This window comes from Arachis ipaensis, chromosome B3, assembly GCF_059453495.1.
Source record: "Arachis ipaensis isolate K30076 ecotype BB chromosome B3, ASM5945349v1, whole genome shotgun sequence".
NCBI classification, from domain to species: domain Eukaryota; kingdom Viridiplantae; phylum Streptophyta; class Magnoliopsida; order Fabales; family Fabaceae; genus Arachis; species Arachis ipaensis.
This window is the reverse complement of record NC_142438.1, coordinates 87242206-87258497: the sequence shown is the minus strand read 5'-3', so window position 1 is coordinate 87258497 and position 16292 is coordinate 87242206. Positions and strand designations below refer to the sequence as shown.

The 16292-nt window shown below is 36.6% G+C and overlaps 1 non-coding gene across 1 annotated transcript; it reads left to right on the top strand.

Moving 5' to 3' along the window:
* The first annotated feature begins 15447 nt into the window (after positions 1-15447).
* LOC148571468 (small nucleolar RNA R71) lies at positions 15448-15555 on the top strand. Its single transcript, XR_015880394.1, has one exon. It is a non-coding gene; the product is annotated as a small nucleolar RNA R71 (small nucleolar RNA).
* The last annotated feature ends 737 nt before the right edge of the window (positions 15556-16292 follow it).

Here is a 16292-nt window from a genome sequence, read left to right as displayed (position 1 = left end):
GGACAACGACGTATAGTTAGAGAGGTAAAAAAATTCAAGGAGATGTTCGGTGGAAGCGAGTGAAGGATTAAGCTCTTAGTGATTTATAATTTGAGTGGCGCTACAGAAGCGCAATAATTTTTGGTGACTCTAGAGTTGTAGTGATGGGAGGAAGAAGCCTTGGAATATGAGAATGATTCGAGGATTAAATTAACATAGGATAAGTTGGATTGTGAATTTTGGAGATTGATTGGTAATTTAGTTGACATGGTATGTTGAGTCAATAATGCATGATAGATTCAATGATTTTTTTATATGAGTATAGTTGATGCGGTAAGAGGATTAATGAATGATGACTTTGATGATGGTAAATAAGAATGTTGGTTGTGGATATGTGAAGGATAATGATTTTGATGTTATGATTGAAAATGTTGGAAGAAAATGTATGCAAACTTGAGGAATTGTTTGGTAATTAGTGTTTGAAATAATTGAGAAGGGCTTCATATTTAAATTGAGTAAGATGACACTTATACAGATAAGGAGATTTGTAGTCATCGAAAAAAGAGCTAGACGAAGTTAAGAGTAGAACAAACGGATATAGCTTAGGCTTGAATTTGATTAAGTTTATGATTTTGTACCTGAGACTAGAGAATATCAATTAGTGTTTGGATTAATGCTGGGAGAATGGCAAAATGAATGGTAAGAGGTCAGTTGAATCTAAGAAAGCGTATGTGAATATTTGAGAGCGAATTTTCGAGGGTGAAAATTTCTGTTAAGGGGGTAGAATGTAAACCCCAAGTGATTAGTAAATAATTAACCGGTAAATTAATTATTATTTAAAGAAATTAGAAAATTAAATTTTATATTTTAGAATGGAAGAAATAATTAAAATATAAACTTTAACACTAATTTTAAAGATTTTGGCCCAAAACCGGACCAACGGACTAAACCGGTAGAACCGGATCCGAACCGGGCCCAAGGCCCACCCTATAAAACAAGCAGCGAGCTCTCTTCTTCTCATTTCACTCCTGGGAACGCTGAAAGAAGAGAGAATCCCGTTACAAACCCTAACCCTCCCTTGCAATTTTCAATCGTCCGTAACTTTCAATCCGAAGCTCCGATTGACGAGTTGTCAGCGGGTACGCATTCGTCTCGGAGTCCTCCTCATTTCTATCCAAACAAAGTGGTAAGAAACTCTGGATATTGTGCCCAGTTTCTTCCCCCTTTCTGAATTCGTATTTTAGTATGAGTATTGAGTGATTTTGGTGATTTTGTTGGTTTAGGGGTACCCTAGCGGTGGATAATTATTGGTTTTTGTCAAATTAATCCATGGGTAAGGTAACGAATCATTACTTCCCTTCTAATTTGTCAATTCAATGAGATTAGGGTATTGAATATTTGTATGTATATGGAATTATATGACATTAGGTTGTGTAAATGTGAAATTGAAGTCAAATTGGCGAAGTGGTATACTTGAATTGGAGCTTTTGGTGGCTGGAAACTATGACACTTAATTTGGAACCTCGGAGGCTTGAATTAAGGTGTTTGAGCTTGGGGAGACATTGGCTAAGGTAGGGTTTTGGTTTCTCGTATTTAATATATAATGTTTTGTGAAAACTTAGGCTAGATGACTTAGGATAAGTTGAATCATGACTTTGGAACATGTTTAGTGATTTTAGTGGACATTAAGTGGATATTTGATGATATTTGAAGGGATTAATGATTCATGATTGTGGATGTGGGTTTTGTTGATGAAAAATGATTGATGAATGATGTTTTGGTTGATGCTAAATTGTAATGATGATTAAAGATACATATGAGTGTTGAATGCTTGGGTTGAAGTAATTTGCATTGAGGTGAGGTTGGTTATGGTAGAATGTGGGTTGTGGTGGCTGTGCTTGGTATGTTTTTTATGTAGGGTTTAGTTGTATTCATGTGAACAATGAGTTGTGTTTTGTGAAAATAGAGGTTTAGAAGATTATGTGAAAAAACTAGTTTTTGGCCGAACTTCGGTGAGCCATAAATTAGCTTTCAAACTCTCAAATTATTTCAAACTAATTTCATATGAAAATTGGGTTCGTGAAGTTTACGCCGTTCGAAGAATTGATGAAAAATATTTTAAAACGAAAAAGTTATGCGCGTCGGAAGTTTGGTGGGCAAAGCTGAAATTCTGCAGCATTCAGCATTTTTGCTAATCTGCAGGTCTTGTGTACGCGACGACTGCACGGGACGCGACCAACCTCTACAGGTTGGGCATCCCGCATACACGAGCAGGGTGCTTGCGTATGCGAGCAAGAAAAACACGCCCACACGTACACGTGCCCCCTAAAATAAGCAAAGTGAATTTTGTGTTTTAAAAAGTAATTTTGAACCTTTAAACCTCTATTTTCACTCTTTCAGCCCCTAAACCTCAGTTGTATGTTAAGTGGTGAGTAAAAAAAAGGGAGGAGTAGTAACATGAAGATGAAAAAATATTGAGAGGTGTGAATTATGAACGAGAAAGTGTGTAAATGTGATTGTGACCCCGGGTAGTAGGCGGTGGCGATGTCCACATGCTCCGGGTATGAGATAGGGAAGAAGAGTACATGAGAAATGAATTTAATTATTGAATTTGAAATGAATGTATGTTTGTGATACCTGGGTATTAGCAAGGATGGTGGTTTGTCCCGCTTGCTCCAGGTTAATATTTGAGATTTGGTAACAATAATGATTGATTTAAATTGAATGAATGTATGTTTGAGATCCTGGGCAGCAGCAAGGATGGTGGTTCATCCCGCTTGCTCCAAGTCAGTGATTATGACGCTTGGGTAGTAGCAGCAGTAGTGGATTATTCCACTTGCTCCAGGTTGAGCTTCTAAACACCCGCCTGGGTAGTAGCCGCAGTAGTAGTTATTCCACTGGCTCTGGGTTAAGCGGATAGTAGTAAGGGGGTTGAAGCTCAAACCCACTTGCTCTGCATGGGTGTTTCAGTCCATGGTTAGCTACCAGGACATGTTGGGTTGGCCATATAACCAACAGATGATATCATTAGCCATAGGACAGGCATGCATCATATGCATTTGTGTGTTTTGAATGCTTGTGCATTAATTGGGCTTGCCTACGTGATTATTTTGCTTACTTGCTAAATTACTACTTGCTGTATTTGTATTCTACCTGTGCTTGCTTTGCCTATTTGTCTTTCTGTGCAATTTCATCGGAGTTGGAGGAACGGAGGAAAGGTGGAGAGATAGAGGGTTTTAGTTCTGATTTGGGTAAGTTAGAACCTTAGAGGACCACTGGTCTATGGTTTACATTTTAGCTCTTTAAGATTTATAATCTGAGCGTCGGTGTTCTAGGATTGCCTTTGGCTTTCCCGGGACCTTATTTATTATATACGTGGGCACCTTAACCATACTGAGAACCCCTGGTTCTCATCCTATACGATATTGTTGTTTTTCAGATGCAGGTCGAGATGCACATTGGTGAGCGTCTGGAGTTCTCTTTGCAAGCGAAGTTGGTTATCCTGGGATTACTATATTTTGTGTTATGCTTTGTATATATGTATATAGATTCTCCACCCTTGTATTTTGTATTTTGTCCCTCCTAGAGGTTGACTTGGAAAAACAGGTGTTTTGTCATATATTTGGGGTTACTCTTTTGGGTTATTTATATGTATATGTATATATTTGCTTTGGCCGGTTCTAGCTTTGCGAGCCGAGTCAAAAGCCTTGCTATATGTATCTTTGGAATTCTTCCCTCATATTTATCGCTTACGCGAGTAATGCGATTTTCTATTTAACGCTTTGCTTAACTTTTCTTCACAGGCTTCTAGTTAAATTTTCTTTCAATTATCATTATATATATTTTTTTTCTTTAGAGGTCGTAATACCTGACCATCTCAGCTTTATGACTTAAGCATAAGACTTTGCGGGGTAGGGTGTTACACACTTTATTAAAAAAAGTTAGAAAACATAGTAACCAAATTGAAGAATATCACAAGTTAATTTCTTTGTTTTATGTTTAGATCTTGTCCTTTTATATAATTTAAATATTTTTTGTTTTATCTAAATTAAATTAAAATATTTTTTTATTTAATTTTTTAGAAAAATTTATTCAAATATAAAATATTTTTTATTAAAAAATCTTTCAAAAATAAAAAAATTTAAATATTTTTTTTAAAATCAATCCAAACGGATCTTTAATCTTTTAAAATTTTAAACACCTTTTTCTTAGTTATCCAAAGTTATCCCTCTAAATTAGATAACAAAATAAGCAATATATATATATATATATATATATATATATATATATATATATACGCTTATAAAATGTGTAATATAATATAAAAATATATTTTTCTAAAATAAGAAAATATTTAATTCATTTAAAATATCTGTTAAGCATTTCTCCAAAAGAATTGTCGTAATACTCCAAAATAGTTTTTTAAATATTTTTGGTCGAAAAAATTAGTTATAAATATATTTTAATCACAAAATATTTTATTTTATTAGATAAATGAATTTTAATGTCAAATTCTAGTAAAAAACTTTTAACAAATTAATATCAATCTTTATTTAAAATATATCAAGAATTTTTAAAAAATTATAAAATTTTTAGATTAATTTAAAGGTTTAATTTTAATACAGTTAGAGTATAAAATATTGTATAATTATATATATATTTTTTTATAACGATACATATAGTCATATAAAAAATAATTAATTTTGTCGAGTTAGATAAATAAATTTTAATATCAAATTCTAATAAAAAAAAGTAAATTGACGAATTAATCTCAATCTTTATTTTAAAAAAATATGAAGAGTTTCTAAGAAATTAAAAAATTTTAAGATTAATTTAAAAATTTAATTTTAATGTACATACAATATAAAATATTTTATATAATTATTTTAAACGTGATATTACGTAATTAGGCGGGATGCCTACAACTGCTTCATCAAAATTGTTTTGTTAGATTAATGAACTTATTTGTGTATGAAACTAGTGGTAAATTTGTGCGATGTGTAACACCCTAATCATCAAAGTGTCACGCTTCCAGTTGCGTCACTCTGATAGCTCGGAAATTATGACGATTTTTATAATATTTAATACTAAAATATGAACTTGTTTAAAATTTAAATTGTATAACCGCTCAAAAGACTTTTTAATAAATAACATACAACCATATGAATATCAATACTTACAAAGGATACATACATACATATATATATATATATATATATATATATTACAAACATTACATAATCCAAATTCCTATCCCTCTTATAAAAACTTGTAAGGATAAAGGCGAGGAAAAAAGTAACTAATATAACACAACACAGCATTTAAACAGAAATGAATTAACTAAGCTCTTCCGAACTTCGTCGTCCATAACCTGAAAAGAAAAGACCTGTAGGGGAGTGAGAACATCATCCTCGAAAGGGTTCTCAGTAGAGGATTTTGAGAATTACTATAATAGGATACACGAAAATAAAACTCTTTTTAAAACATAGTGATTAATAACCGTCTTATGCATCCTTTTAAAACCCAAAGATTTACCATTAAAAATTTGAAATCCTTTCTGAAAGAGGAAACTGGTATTTCTTCAAAAATTCAAAAGCCTTTCAAAAGAATTTTCCTAAACAACATGAATGACCAACCTGTTCCAAGCATAAGTTTATTAAGTCTATCCTAAACCAGTTTAGTTTTTCATACTTTTCTAAAAACAAAAATATAACCAAACACGACTTTCAGCCTATCTTATAATCATACATGGCCCTAGGTCCAAACAAATCAATCCAGAGCCAATTCACCACAAAATTCAACCAATTTCAATCACAAACACAAGTAGGGATGTTCAAACACAATCAGGCAGTTACATCAAGTAGAGCAATTAGCAATTAGACAGAATTATTCACATAGGCAAACTAAGTACAATATGCACACCCAAACAATATCACATAGATACATATGATGAATGCCTATCCTATGGCTGATGAGTCTCATTTGTTGGTTATCAAGCCAACCCGACAAGTCCGGTTTGCTAAACCCTTGGACTGTCCCCCAACGCACATCCCATGAGTCTATACATAGCTTTTTCTCATATATGTATCAAATTACTCAATGGGGTACCATTCCCGGGGATTTATAAGTGCCCGGTCACCCTTACGTCATAGGGTCAACAGAGTATCGAGTCTCAACCTGGAACACGTGGTGGCAAGCTACAGTACTTTACCCAGGGAAACTCGTATCTCAGATAAAAGAAGTGCAAAAGCCACATATTCATTTATTCATCATCATTTCAGCACTTTATTAACAATTCACATCAAATCAATCATCATTCAATCCATAAGTCACTTTTTCTCAAATCTCTTTACTTGGAAAACAAAATCAATCCATCTTAGTCTTAACTTTAAAATCTTCATTTCACAAATCATTTCAAGCTCACAAACCACTTTTCCTCAAACATAAATTCTTTTTTTTTAAACACAGTCACCATCCACAACATCTTCTCAAAACATTTCAAAAACCACACCAAATTAAAAGTCTCTTCTAAAAGATTCAAAATCATTCATCCTATTACAGGATGTAGTAATAAAAATTTCTCAGCAGAGTCTAAAGACTTTAAGGGAGAATAACCTAACCCATTTCCTCAAATTGACTAAGATCTTTAAAACCTTAATTTCCTAATTCGAATAAATAAAAAGAGGATTTAAGCCAAACCAAGTGGTGTATCAATTACTCCGAACAAATTTCAAAGAAACCATCTCTTTTACTTAAACCAAAACCAACTCCAATTCCATGATTAAATCCGGAGCGTTTCCAACTTCTTAGAAATTGTTTTAGTTTTTCCAAACTCAAAATTTAAAGAATACTTCAAACTTTTCCTAAGACCTTGTAAAATGAGACTTGTCAATCGAAATTCAAGTTCTTTTCAAGTCACTAAAACTCCTCCAATTGAAAATTCTCAGCCAATTTTCAAAAAACATAAACCATTTTCCTATTTAAAACAGCCTTATTTTCATATTTAAAATAGCCTTAAACGTAAGTTTCTTCTAAATGATTCGCTCCCAAAAGAGATAGATTACTTTTCTTAAGAAACTAGGCTAAATCATAATTCTCTTTTCAATACTTCATTTCAAAAAATAATTCATAACTTTCTTAAACAATTTAAATGAAATAATAAAAGTATTAAACTCATAATTTTCCAAAGGACATTTCAATAAAGTCTCGGATTTAATAGGAATTTCGGCAGAATCTCCCCTAAAAAATTGGACTTTGCCACCCTTTTTGGGTCCCAACCAAATCATTCCACAACCCTCTTTAACGGGTTGAAAACTAAATCAGTTCAAAATCACGCTGAATCCAAAAGTGTATACCATTTTAATATTTCAAGAAAACCAATTCAAACTCAAATCTGATTTCAAAACTTTAAAGAAATGCTTCAGGAACCATCTATTTCACAAAACCAAACAAATAATCCAATCAAACAAGCATTCATATCCATCCAGATAGCCAAACAACACATAAGACTTATACAATCACTAAAAATATATTTCTCACATAAATATTCATATATAATAATTCAAATTATAAAGTATGATTTTTCTGAAAAGGCCCCTACCTCGATTAGTCGCAAGTTGCATAATTAAACCCATTAAATCCTTATTCTCGTGTTAATCGACAGCAACCGCAGAAATTCCCAAGCAACCACAAGGATCACGGTAACAACCACATATCTAACATAATTCAGAATTAACGCAGAATGGATATTGAGCGATATTAGAACATAATTGATAATAGAGTATTGCGATAAATAAGAATGGAACCGAATAATCTCACCATGATAAACAGAATAGAACGACACAGTAGCAGCTTCCAAATTGACCGGACAACAGCTTTGATAGCGGCTGGAAGCTCTGATGGTTCAGCAGCAACTTTAATTTTGACATGAAATCATCGGAACTCAACACTACAATACCAGCAGCTCAGAATCTCTAATAGCTTATATTGGAATATTGATTTCAAAGATTTTGGAAACAAAAATGCTTACCAAGAAGATGGCGGCTCCGACTCTCGGGAGAACAAAACCTGTCATAAACGAACCAGAGCCGGAACCCAAATTGGAATGGGATGGGGTTTGGCAGCTGCAGGGGCATCCTCTAGCAGCTGCAGCCACGATTTTCCAGCGCCATTCAGTGAGCAGGGCAGAACTGTGGCGGCAACTTCCACCACTGTCACCTCCCCTCCTCTGGCGACAAACTCCCGCAGCGAGGACAGCCGAGCTCCGCTCCAATGACGGCGGATCTGAAGACGATGACACGTGGTAGTTGCAACAGCGTTCAAGCTTCAGCAATGGCGTGGATGGACCCTCGACGGACATGGTTGCTCTGCGTGAAGCTGACAGTGCGAATAGCGGCGACCCTCCGCGGACCCTCTCTCTCTCTCCGTCGCATCTTTCTTACACGACGGTGCAGCTGGAAGCAGTGAGGACAAATGGCGACGACGGGGTTGACGGGCTCAGCGACGATGACTAGGAGTGGCAGCTCCCTAGATGACGGCGCCAGCAGGAGCAGCAGAACGCCATGATTTTGTAATTCTTCCTAAATTTGTGCTTAAGTGTGAAAACATGCTTTTTAGGCCCTTAAATTGGTAATTTTAATTCACCTTTGATTCCACTAGATGCCTTGATGTGTTTGTTAGTGAATTCAGGTTGAAAAGGGCCAGGAATAATTCAAAGGAGTGAAGAGAAAAGCATGCAAAGTGGAGAATTCATGGAAAAACAAGGATTTAGAGTGGATTCATCAACGCGCACGCGTGACAGACGCGCACGCGTGGAGATGAGGTCGCAAGGCGACGCGTACGCGTGAGAAGTAAAATGCCAAGCAATGCGTACGTGTAATCCATGCGTACGCGTCACAGCTCGCACGTGACCTCATTAAAGTGAAAATGATGGGGGGCGGTTTCTATGCTTCCCAGGCCCAAATCCAACTGATTCTATAGTCTATTTAATGCAGAATTCAAGATGAGTCAAATGGGGCACTTAGATTAGTTATAATGAGGCTTTAGTTAGTTTTCTAGAGAGAGAAACTCCCTCTTCTCTCTAGAATTAGGTTAGGATTAGGTTAAATTCTCTTAGATCTAGGGTTAATTTCTTGTCTTCATCTTGTTTTCTTTACAATTCCTTATTGTAGTGTCTTGATTTTCCTATGTCTTCTTGTTAATTTCTTATTTTAGTTACTTTTTTGTTTATGAACACTCTTGTCAATTTCATTTCCTTTAATGCAATTCGAGGTATTTCATGTTAATTTTGCTTCCTTTAGTTGTTGTTGTTGATTTCTTGTATTGGATAGTAGTAGATTTTATTAATTCTTGCAATTTATAATGCTTTCCTTTTATGCCTTCCAAGTGCTTGACAAAATTCTTGGTTGGATGTTAGAGTAGCTTTTTGAGCATTCTTGGCTTGGAATGAGAGAAATTAGGAATCTTGAGTCATTAATACCCAATATAGATTGGTGATCTAGGGTTGTTAGTTAATATTGTTTCCATTGATTCTAATCTCTTGCTAATTTAGTTAGTAGGTTGATTAGGACTTTTGGATTGAGATTAACTAGTCTTATTTGACTTTCTCTCATGTGAAGATAATTTTGTACCTTCTTCCATTATTAGAGATGACTAAATAAGATAAGCTCCTGATAAATATTGTATGATCATTAATTACTAGGATATAAAGCTTAATTCTCAACCCTTGCCATGAATGTCTCTCTTTAGTAATTGTTTCTTTAATTGTTTGATTTACATTTCTTACATTTTTACCACCCCCACCCCTTTTGATACTGGTGCACGAAATTGGAAATCACAATTCTTCACAAATTCGCACAACTAACCAGCAAGTGCACTGGGTCGTTGGTATGCGAAATTGTTACTCAGGTTGTAAAATTTGTTGTTCGTTCTCTCCCAGGCAATGGCGCCAACAATTGGTGCACAATACCATGGTCCAAACATAACTTCACTACTTTACACAACTAACCAGCAAGTGCACTGGGTCGTCCAAGTAATAAAACCTTACGTGAGTAAGGGTCGATCCCACGGAGATCGTTGGTATGAAGCAAGCTATGGTCATCTTGTAAATCTCAGTCAGGTGGATATCAAATTGTTATGGAGTTTTCGAAAATAATAAAAATAAACAGAAAATAAAGATAGAAATACTTATGTAATTCATTTGTGAGAATTTCAGATAAGCGTATAGAGATGCTTTCATTCCTCTGAATCTCTGCTTTCCCGCTGTCTTTATCCAATCAGTCTTACTCCTTTCTATGGCAAGCTTTCTGTAAGGGCATCATCGTTGTCAATGGCTACATCCCATCCTCTCTGTAAAAAAGGTCCAAATGCTCTGTCACGGCATGGCTAATCATCTAGAGGTTCTCGATCATGCTGGAATAGGATTCACCCTCCTTTTGCGTCTGTCACTACGCCCAGCACTCGCGAGTTTGAAGTTCGTCACAGTCATTCAATCCCTGAATCCTACTCGGAATACCACAGACAAGGTTTAGACTTTTCGGATTCTCATGAATGCCGCCATCAATCTAGCTTATACCACGAAGATTCTGATTAAGAGATCCAAGAGACATTCATTCAATCTAAGGTGGAACGGAAGTGGTTGTCAGGCACGCGTTCGTAGGGGAATGATGATGATTGTCACGTTCATCACATTCATATTAAAGTGCGAATGAATATCTTAGAAGCGGAATAAGTTGAATTGAATAGAGAAACAGTAGTACTTTGCATTAATTCGTGAGGAACAGCAGAGCTCCACACCTTAATCTATGGAGTGTAGAAACTCTACCATTAAAAATACATAAGTGAAAGGTTCAGGCATGGCCGAATGGCCAGCCCCCAAACGTGATCAATATGATCCGAAGATGAACTAAAAATCATAAGATGTCTAATACAATAGTAAAAAGTCCTATTTATACTAAACTAGTTACTAGGGTTTAGAGAAGTAAGTAATTGATGCATAAATCCACTTCCAGGGCCCACTTGGTGTGTGCTTGGGCTGAGCTTGAAGTTTACACGTGGAGAGGTTATTCTTGGAGTTGAACGCCAGTTTGTAACGTGTTTCTGGCGTTCAACTCTGGTTCGTAACGTGTTTCTAGCGTTTAACTCCAGACTGCAGCGTAGAACTAGCGTTCAACGCCCTTTTTCGTTGTCTAAAATTAGACAAAGTATAGACTATTATATATTGCTGGAAAGCCCTGGATGTCTAATATCCAACGCAATTAGAAGCGCGCCATTTTGAGTTCTGTAGCTCTAGAAAATCCACTTTGAGTGCAGGGAGGTCAGAATCCAACAACATCAGCAGTCCTTCTTCAACCTCTGAATCTGATTTTTGCTCAAGTCCCTCAATTTCAGCCAGAAAATACCTGAAATCCCAGAAAAACACACAAACTCATAGTAAAGTCTAGAAATGTGAATTTAACATAAAAACTAATAAAAACATCCCTAAAAGTAACTAGATCCTACTAAAAACATACTAAAAACAATGCCAAAAAGCGTATAAATTATCCGCTCATCACAACACCAAACTTAAATTGTTGCTTGTCCCCAAGCAACTGAAAATCAAATAGGATAAAAAGAAGAGAATATACTATAAATTCCAAAATATCAAGAAACATAGCTCCAATCAGATGAGCGGGACTTGTAGCTTTTTGCCTCTTGAATAGTTTTGGCATCTCACTATCCATTGAGGTTCAGAATGATTAGTATCTATAGGAACTCAGAGTTCAGATAGTGTTATTGATTCTCCTAGTTCAGTATGTTGATTCTTGAACACAGCTACTTTATGAGTCTTGGCCGTGGCCCTAAGCACTTTGTTTTCCAGTATCACCACCGGATATATAAATGCCACAGACACATAACTGGGTGAATCTTTTCAGATTGTGACTCAGCTTTGCTAAAGTCCCCAATTAGAGGTGTCCAGGGTTCTTAAGCACACTCTTTTTTTGCTTTGGACCTTGACTTTAACCGCTCAGTCTCAAGTTTTCACTTGAGACCTTCACGCCACAAGCACATGGTTAGGGACAGCTTGGTTTAGCCGCTTAGGCCAGGATTTTATTCCTTTAGGCCCTCCTATCCACTGATGCTCAAAGCCTTAGGATCCTTTTTATTTACCCTTGCCTTTTGGTTTTAAGGGTTATTGGCTTTTTGCTCTTGCCTTTTGGTTTTAAGAGCTTTTGGCTTTTTCTACTTGCTTTTTCTCTTTTTTTTTTCCGCTATTTTTTTTCTATTTTTTTTCTGCAAGCTTTTGTATTCACTACTTTTTCTTGCTTCAAGAATCATTTTTATGATTTTTCAGATTATCAAATAACATGTCTCCTGTTCATCATTCTTTCAAGAGCCAACATATTTAACATTCTAAAACATCAACTTCAAAAGACATATGCACTGTTCAAGCATTCATTCAGAAAACAAAAAGTATTGTCTCCACATCAAAATAATTAAACTAAGTTCAAGAATAAATTCGAAACTCATGTACTTCTTGTTCTTTAGAATTAAAACATTTTTCATTTAAGAGAGGTGATGGATTCATATTCACTACTTTAAGGCATAGACACTTAGACACTAATGATCATGTAATGACGACACAAACATAGATAAACACTTAACATAAAGAAAACGAAAAACAGAAAATTTGAGAACAAGGAATGAGTCCACCTTAGTGATGGTGGCGTTTTTTTCTTGAGGAACCAATGATGTCCTTGAGCTCTTCTATGTCTCTTCCTTGTCTTTGTTGCTCCTCCCTCATAGCTCTTTGATCTTCTCTAATTTCATGAAGGATGATGGAGTGCTCTTGATGTTCCACCCTTAGTTGTCCCATGTTGGAACTTAATTCTCCTAGGGAGGTGTTGATTTGCTCCCAAAAATTCTGTGGAGGAAAGTGCATCCCTTGAGGTATCTCAGGGATCTCTTGATTTGTAGTCAAATGTTCTACCATTGAGCTATAGACCCTTGAGATGAATCTCTCCATCTCCTATGACTTGGAGGTGGAAGCTTTTGTCTTCTCTTTTCTCTTTCTAGAGGTTTCTCTGGCCTTAGGTGCCATCAATGGTTATGGAAAAACAAAAAAGCTATGCTTTTACCACACCAAACTTAGAATATTGCTCGCCCTTGAGCAAAAGAAGAAAGAATAGTAGTAGAAGAAGAAGATATGGAGGTGAGTTGATGGTTTGAATTTGAGTGGGTGGGTATAGGTGGGTTGTATGATGGTTTTAGGGGAGTAATGGATGTGAGTGGTGAAGGGTTCTTGGGAAAGGGTGATATAGGATTATGAGGAGGTAAGGTGAGTGGAGGTATGTGGGGATCCTGTGGGGTCTACAGATCCTGAGGTGTCAAGGATTTGCATCCCTGCACCAATTAGGCATGTAAAACACCTTTGCATGCAATTCTGGCGTTTAAACGCCGAACTAATGCTTGTTCTGGGCGTTCAACGCCCAGATGTAGCATGTTTCTGGCGTTCAGCACCAGCTCCATGCTCTGTTCTGGCGTTGAACGCCAGCCAGATGCTCCTTACTGGCGTTTAAACGCCAGTAAGTCCTTCCTCCAGGGTGTGATTTTTCTTCTGCTGTTTTTGATTCTGTTTTTGATTTTTCTATTTATTTTATGACTCTACATGATCATGAACCTAATAAAACATGAAAGAACAACAAAAATAAAAATAAAATTAGATAAATAAAAATTAGATTGCCTCCCAACAAACGCTTCTTTAATGTCAATAGCTTGACAGTGGGCTCTCATGGAGCCTTACAGATGTTCAGAGCATTGTTGAGACTTCCCAACACTAAACTTAGAGTTTGGATATGGGAGTTCAACACCAAACTTAGAGTTTGGTTGTGGCCTCCCAACACCAAACTTAGAGTTTGACTGTGGGGGCTCTGGTTGACTCTGTTTTGAGAGAAGCTTACTGTGCCTCTTTTCCATGTTTACAGAAGGATGTGCTTGAGTTTTAAACTCAAGGGAGTCCCCATTCAATTGAAGGACTAGTTCACCTCTGTCAACATCAATCACAGCTCTTGCTGTGGCTAGGAAGGGTCTTTCAAGAATGATGGATTCATCCTCATCCTTCCCAGTATCCAGGATTATGAAATCAGCAGGGATGTAAAGGCCTTCAACCTTTACTAACATGTCCTCTACTTGTCCATAAGCCTATTTTCTGGAATTGTCTGCCATCTCTAATGAGATTTTAGCAGCTTACACCTCAAAGATTCCCAGTTTCTCCATTACAGAGAGGGGCATGAGGTTCATTCCTGACCCAAGGTCACATAGAGCCTTCTCAAAGGTCATGGTGCCTATGGTACAAGGTATTAGGAATTTTCCAGGATCCTGTTTCTTCTGAGGCAGTCTCAGTTGATCCAATGCATTTAGTTCATTGGTGAACAGGGGAGGTTCATCTCCCCAAGTCTCTTTACCAAATAAATTGGCATTCAGCTTCATGATTGCACCAAGGAACTTGGCAACTTGCTCTTCAGAAACATCTTCATTCTCTTCAGAAGAAGAGTGCTCTTTAGAGCTCATGAATGGCATAAGGAGGTTCAATGGAATCTCTATGGTCTCTAGATGAGTCTTAGATTCCTTTGGTTCCTCATAGGGAAACTCCTTATTGATCACTGGACGTCCCAGGAGGTCTTCCTCCTTGGGATTCACGTCCTCCTCCTCTTTTGTGGTTTTGGCCATGATGGTCATTTCAATGGCCTTGCACTCTCCTTTTGGATTCTCTTCTATATTGCTTGGGAGAGTACTAAAAGGAGTTTCAGTGATCTTCTTACTCAGCAGGCCCACTTGTGCCTCTAAATTTCTAATGGAGGACCTTGTTTCATTCATGAAACTCAGAGTGGCCTTAGATAGATCAGAGACTAAGTTTGCTAAATTAGAGGTATTTTGTTCAGAGTTCTCTGTCTGTTGCTGAGTGGATGATGGAAAAGGCTTGCTATTGCTAAACCTGTTTCTTCCACCATTATTAAAGCGTTGTTGAGGCTTTTGTTGATCCTTCCATGAGAGATTTGGGTGATTTCTCCATGAGAGATTATAGGTGTTTTCATATGGTTCACCCATGTAATTCACCTCTGCTATTGCAGGGTTCTCAGGATCATAAGCTTCTTCTTCAGAAGATGCCTCTTGAGTACTGTTGGATGCAGCTTGCATTCCATTTAGACTCTGAGAAATCATATTGACTTGCTGAGTCAATATTTTATTCTGAGTCAATATAGCATTCAGAGTATCAATTTCAAGAACTCCCTTCTTCTGAGGTGTCCCATTACTCACAGGATTCCTCTCAGAAGTGTACATGAACTGGTTGTTAGCAACCATGTCAATGAGTTCTTGAGCTTCTGCAGGCATTTTCTTTAGGTGAATGGATCCACCTGCAGAAGTATCCAATGACATCTTAGCTAATTCAGACAGACCATCATAGAATATATCCAGGATGGTCCATTCTGAAAGCATGTCAGAAGGACACTTTTTGGTCAGTTCCTTGTATCTCTCCCAAGCTTCATAGAGGGATTCACCTTCTTTCTATTTGAAGGTTTGAACATCCACTCTAAGCTTACTCAGCTTTTGAGGAGGAAAGAACTTGGCTAAGAAAGCCTTGACCAGCTTATCCCAAGAGTTCAGGCTATCCTTAGGTTGAGAGTCCAACCATATTCTAGCTCTGTCTCTTATAGCAAACGGGAAAAGCATGAGCCTGTAGACTTCAGGATCTACTCCATTAGTCTTAATAGTATCACAGATCTGCAAGAATTCAGTTAAGAACTGAAAGGGATCTTCAGATGGAAGTCCATGAAACTTGCAGTTTTGTTGCATCAGAGAAACTAATTGAGGTTTAAGCTTAAAATTGTTTGCTCCAATGGTAGGGATGGAGATGCTTCTTCCATGTAAATTAGAATTAGGTGCAGTTAAGTCACCAAGCATCCTCCTTGCATTATTATTATTTTTGGCTCCCATCTCTTTTTCTTGTTCGAAAATTTTAGTGAGGTTGTCTCTGGATTGTTGTAATTTAGCTTCTCTTAGTTTTCTCTTCAGAGTCCTTTCAGGTTCTGGATCAGCTTCAACAAGAATGCCCTTTTCCTTGTCCCTGCTCATATGAAAGAGAAGAGAACTAAAAAAGAGAAGGAATCCTCTATGTTACAGTAAAGAGGTTCCTTATTGTTAGTAGAAGAAGAAAGGGAATAAGAGTGAAGAAGAATGGATAATCCAAACACAAGGGTGAGGATAGGAGCAGAGATATGAGATGAAGAGAAGTGTTAGTAAGTAATTAAATAAATAGAAGAAGATGAGAGAGAGAA